A 4,860-nucleotide genomic window follows, 5' to 3' on the forward strand; every position below is an offset into this window, starting at 1 on the left:
GCACAATGACACATTTTCCCAGAAGTGATGTTGAAAAACAGACACTTCTTCGGGTTTTAGTATAAAGTTTTTTTTCTTTTTTTGTGAACTGATATGTGCTGATGGTGTACGTAGGTTTCATGGTTAGACTTGTCAGTATGAAGCTCATGGAGCTTTTTGAACTTTTCCTAACATAAGGAAGATTTTCCAGATGAAAGCAGGCAACTGTCTGTTTTGTGACAATGGTGTTTTTGAAAAGGCCACCAGAAGCCATGCAGTTCACGTCCTGTTAGCATGCGTTTATGTGTTTGTGTGTTGAACACATCACAATATACAATCTGAATAAGACATGGAACCGCAATGGATGAAACAGCGTCGTTTATTGAAGCAGTTTCAGTATGTTTAGACTTGTGTCCCTGAAAATGAAAACATTTTCAGCTCATTTTTATTAGATTCAAAGAAGAATCTTTTGCTGTTGACTTGATGACAATTTGTTTGCTGTTACAGCGGCCAGTGCATGACAAACCAATATGTAAATGACTGCTTGGTATAACCACTTTCTCGTCTCTTAGTTCAATAACTCTAAAGTAAATGACATTGATTTGTCATTATCTGATGACCACTCTCCAGCAAGAATTTCAAGATGCCATTTCTTGAAATGTTTTGCTAATGAATGAGCCTATTTTGAGAAGTGGTCAGGTTCTTTCACTGTTGAATTTTCTTTTTGGTGCTTGGAAAATTGCTTAAAGTGCCATTCTATACATGTACAATACTCAATGAAGACCTTTGTCACTCCACTGGCATTGCACAAATGCCATTTTTAAAAGAATCACAGGTTTAGCATTAGTAGATTTACACATCAGCATCAGCCAATACGAAGACAGAAGACTATATTACCCTTCATTCCAAAATACAAGTTGCATGTGTTTCCTGGATTTGAATACAATAGGAGAGGTTTTGTTTTCCATTCATTGTTCTAAAAAGGGTGAACAATGGGTGGTTGGCTGACCCTAAAAAAAAGTCTAAATTCTGTATGACAAGGGAACTGTACACATTTAAATTAAACTTTACTAATATAAATCTGGTCATGTTATTTTATTAAAAATAAAAAATACGCAGCTGGAGTTAAAGAGGGCATATAGTTCATTTGTAGGGATTGGCAGCAGTGTTAACCTGTCTTAGGTTAGCACAAGTGCTTTGTTTCTGGTTTAGCATGCCTAGATATCAGTGATAGTAGTGAGTCAAAAATGGTCCAAGCCCATATTCAACATGCCATTGTACCTCCCCTTCTCTTTAAGCAGACATGGTGTGGGTTTAAAGCATGCAGGCTCTTTTAACGGTCAGTTTTACTTACGTTTTGCTTAAAAATGAAACGTCTTCTGAATGGTCAAAATGGGGAAGTCTTGGTGCAAACTACGTTTACATTCAAATGGTGAGCCAAGCGATTTGTGAATGGCATGATGAACCTGTAGGACACCAATGTAAAGATGGTTTGTTTAATATTTCAGATTTGTCCAAATGTTAAAAGGGGTGCACTGCAAATATTTGCTCTGTTTGTGTTTTTGTGTTCAGGCCTAATAAGCCTGACAAATTAATCCATGACATTTTTTTTGCACTGCAGGTCAGTGGTTTATCTGTTGATGTTGCTCTGCTTCTATTTAGTCCAATATACGCTAATTACATCAGTTTTTCCTTCTTTTACAGTTGCTGAAAAGACTTGGTTAAACTGTCAGCTCAACATACAAGTCCATGGTCACAGTATGTAATGTTACGGTTGTCTTGTAATGTCATGGATTAATTCACACATTTAATTTCTCTGTTTTGGTATGATTTTATTCTGCCATGAGAGATGAAGAAGTTTTAGCTTGAAGGCTGTCTCAGGCAACAGCCATCGCTTTTGACTGAAAGTTGCACAGCATTGCATTGTTTAGAATACTTATTTTTTTCTTTTCAAAAGGTTCCTCATTTCAAAATACAAAACAAAGGAACGTTGTTCTTACAGGCGTGTCTCTGGAGAATTTCATTGGTTTTCTTCTACCTCTCATGTTTTTTTTGTTTTTTTTTCGCCTCTAGTTGTCACTGTTAAATTTATTTTGATCTACTTGAAGCCTAACACTGTAAATGAGATGTGCACAGGTATACTGAGGTTTGACAAAGAGTAGCTATTATTTGTTGAATTTTCTCAGCATAATTAGATAAAGATTCAGGAAACACACTGTTTAAGGGCTAATCTCATTTTGCCTATGCAAATATGTTAAGTGTCAGATTGGCAGAGTCGATGGTCGAGGGATGTTTTTCATGGTATTGGATGGAACATGGTTTACATTTCCCTTTGCTGATATTCTTCAGTCTAGGTCAGAAAATATGTTTTGTTTTATTTCTATATACATATAACAAATATATGATAAATAGTATGCCTTCTTGATAAAAAAAAACACTCAATTAACACTTAAATAAATTTGTGTTGCGTCAACTGTGGTTGTTTTTGGCATCTTGTTAGGTTGGCATTTCATTTGTAAATTGCACACACTGAGTGTACACGTGTTTTCTGCATAGAGTGATCTGTTATTAGAACATGCTGGGCTGTTTATCTCAAAGGAAAACTGGATGGGGGCTGGGGGGGTCATCAGTATCATAAACCACTATGAAAACACACATCAATGAAACAAAGTGTCTATTTATGGTTTTTAATGGTGCTTCAATCTTTGTTACACAGGTTGAAGGGCTATTTTTGGGCACTTTAATCATGCTTTTTAAGAACAAGAATATCTACCTCTTTGTTCTTTTTCATTCATTCTGACCTTTTTGTAGAGGGGATTTTTGGTGGAACTCACACATTGTTTCTTTTTGGAGGGTTTTTCAAAGGTTGTATCATCTTGCTGGGTGATTTTTAGCTTCATGTCTTTCAGGAGAGCAGTCCAACTCAAATGTGCTCTCAGTAAGTCACATCTAAAACGTGTAAAAAAGTTTAAAGTACCTGAAGGTAAACCCATTTGTCTTCATTTGCCTAAACATTTAGTGGGGATAAAATGTAAAACTTTTTTTTTCACTCTTATAGGGACAACTTCTCTACTGTATTAGGTCATGGTATTGTTTCTTGTCTATTTTTCATGTTTAAACAGAAGGTCAACATTATATGTTCCAAGAGAAAGGTCTGTATAGACTAGTTCCTATCTCGGGAACCCATAACCGTCAGACCACACCTCTAAAGAAAATATTGACTCAAACTGCCACCTTTTATGGCCACACCCTTACGTGAGCCGTTGTTTTAAAGCTTGAGAGCTGCTGCGGATTTGTTCAGGCACTGAAACTGCATGAGTGCACCATTTCTAGAGCCATATTTACCGCTCAATAACAGTACATTCATTAGACATCATACCAGCAATTTAAAATTCATTAGCATTTATTTTAATTATTTAATTATTCAAGCTGTTACTGTAGTTTCTTGATTTTTTTTTTTTTAGTGACTGGCTCATGTATAACCTTCCTCTTAATTTTCTTTCATTTACAAGTAAAAAAGTTTTAGTGAATGGTATAGTTTTAGTCCAGTGTGTCGAATGGTTAACTGATGTAACACATTATACATACTAAACATTCTCCTTTATTTAATATGAAAAATATTTTGACATCTTTGTAAAGGAGCTGAGAAGGCTGATATTACAGTTGTGTTCGTTTTCCTTTTTGACGTTTTCAGAAGCATGCTTAGGTGCACAAAAAAAAGAAGGCTGCTTACCTTTGTCTTTTTACTAGGGATGGGACGATTCAGGGTGTCAAGATGTGATTATGAAATGATAATCGATGCATCTTCATTTTTGATTTTATTGGCCTACATCATGATTTTTGTGATTATGTAGGCATAGACATGCATTTTAACATTCAGTGGTTTCAAAGATTAAATTAGATAATGTAATACTAAGTAACGCAGGATTTTTTAAAACTGTTTCATCTCGTTTTAAAAGTTGTTTTGAAAGTGACTGCAAATGTGCTTTTATGGATGACTGGTGTGCTAATATTTCTCCTGCTGGAGAAACTAAATACTACCACACAGTGAGTGAGTTCCAAAGCCATGTCTTGATATTGCCTATAAAAATGAGGCATTTCCAGCGTTAAAAGGGGATGCACTCTGGAATTCAGCTATAGATGCCTGTGGGAAACCATGAAATATTACAGTACTTTGCAAAAGCCTTAGGCACGTGAACACATTATTTAAAACCATTTATCTTGGCAGTAAGAGTGTTTTTGCTGGTAGAAACACCATCTCACATTAGAATAGATGCAAATAAGCATAATTACTGAAAAAGGGAGTTTCTTATTTTGAAAACCTATCTTGACATCTTGTCAGCTAGTTTGAAAAACAAAGTTGGTTCTAGATTTCTCCTGGACACGCCAGCCATTACATGGATTTATTAAATTTCATCACCATAATGTTTGATTTAACAAAATAAAGAACTGAATAACCAAACCAGGTACTAAATAATAACTACGAGTGATACTGGGCTGCCACAACGAGAGGCTTAGAAATGGTTAAACGAACGCATTTACATACATAACATCACTGTTATTGTATTAAAGATATTTGTATTTAATGTAATATTTGTGTTTTTCTGAGTAAATAAACATTTACTGACCATAGAAACAGCTTTTTAATTCTAACTTTGTCAGGTGCCCAAAACTTTTGCACAGTACTGTACACTCTTAAAAAGATGGTTCTTCAAGGATTAGTAAAGGCAGTAGTTATATTAGTTGTGTATCATTTATGATCAGTAGGGGTGGGAAAAACAATTGATCCTTAGATGCATCACGATTCTCTCTTGAAAGATTCTGAATCGATTCACAAAATGTCAATCAGATTAGGCTCACCATTGTTCTGATGATTTAGAT

The sequence above is a fragment of the Colossoma macropomum genome, unplaced genomic scaffold (assembly GCF_904425465.1).
Source record: "Colossoma macropomum unplaced genomic scaffold, Colossoma_macropomum, whole genome shotgun sequence".
Taxonomy (NCBI): Eukaryota; Metazoa; Chordata; class Actinopteri; order Characiformes; family Serrasalmidae; genus Colossoma; species Colossoma macropomum.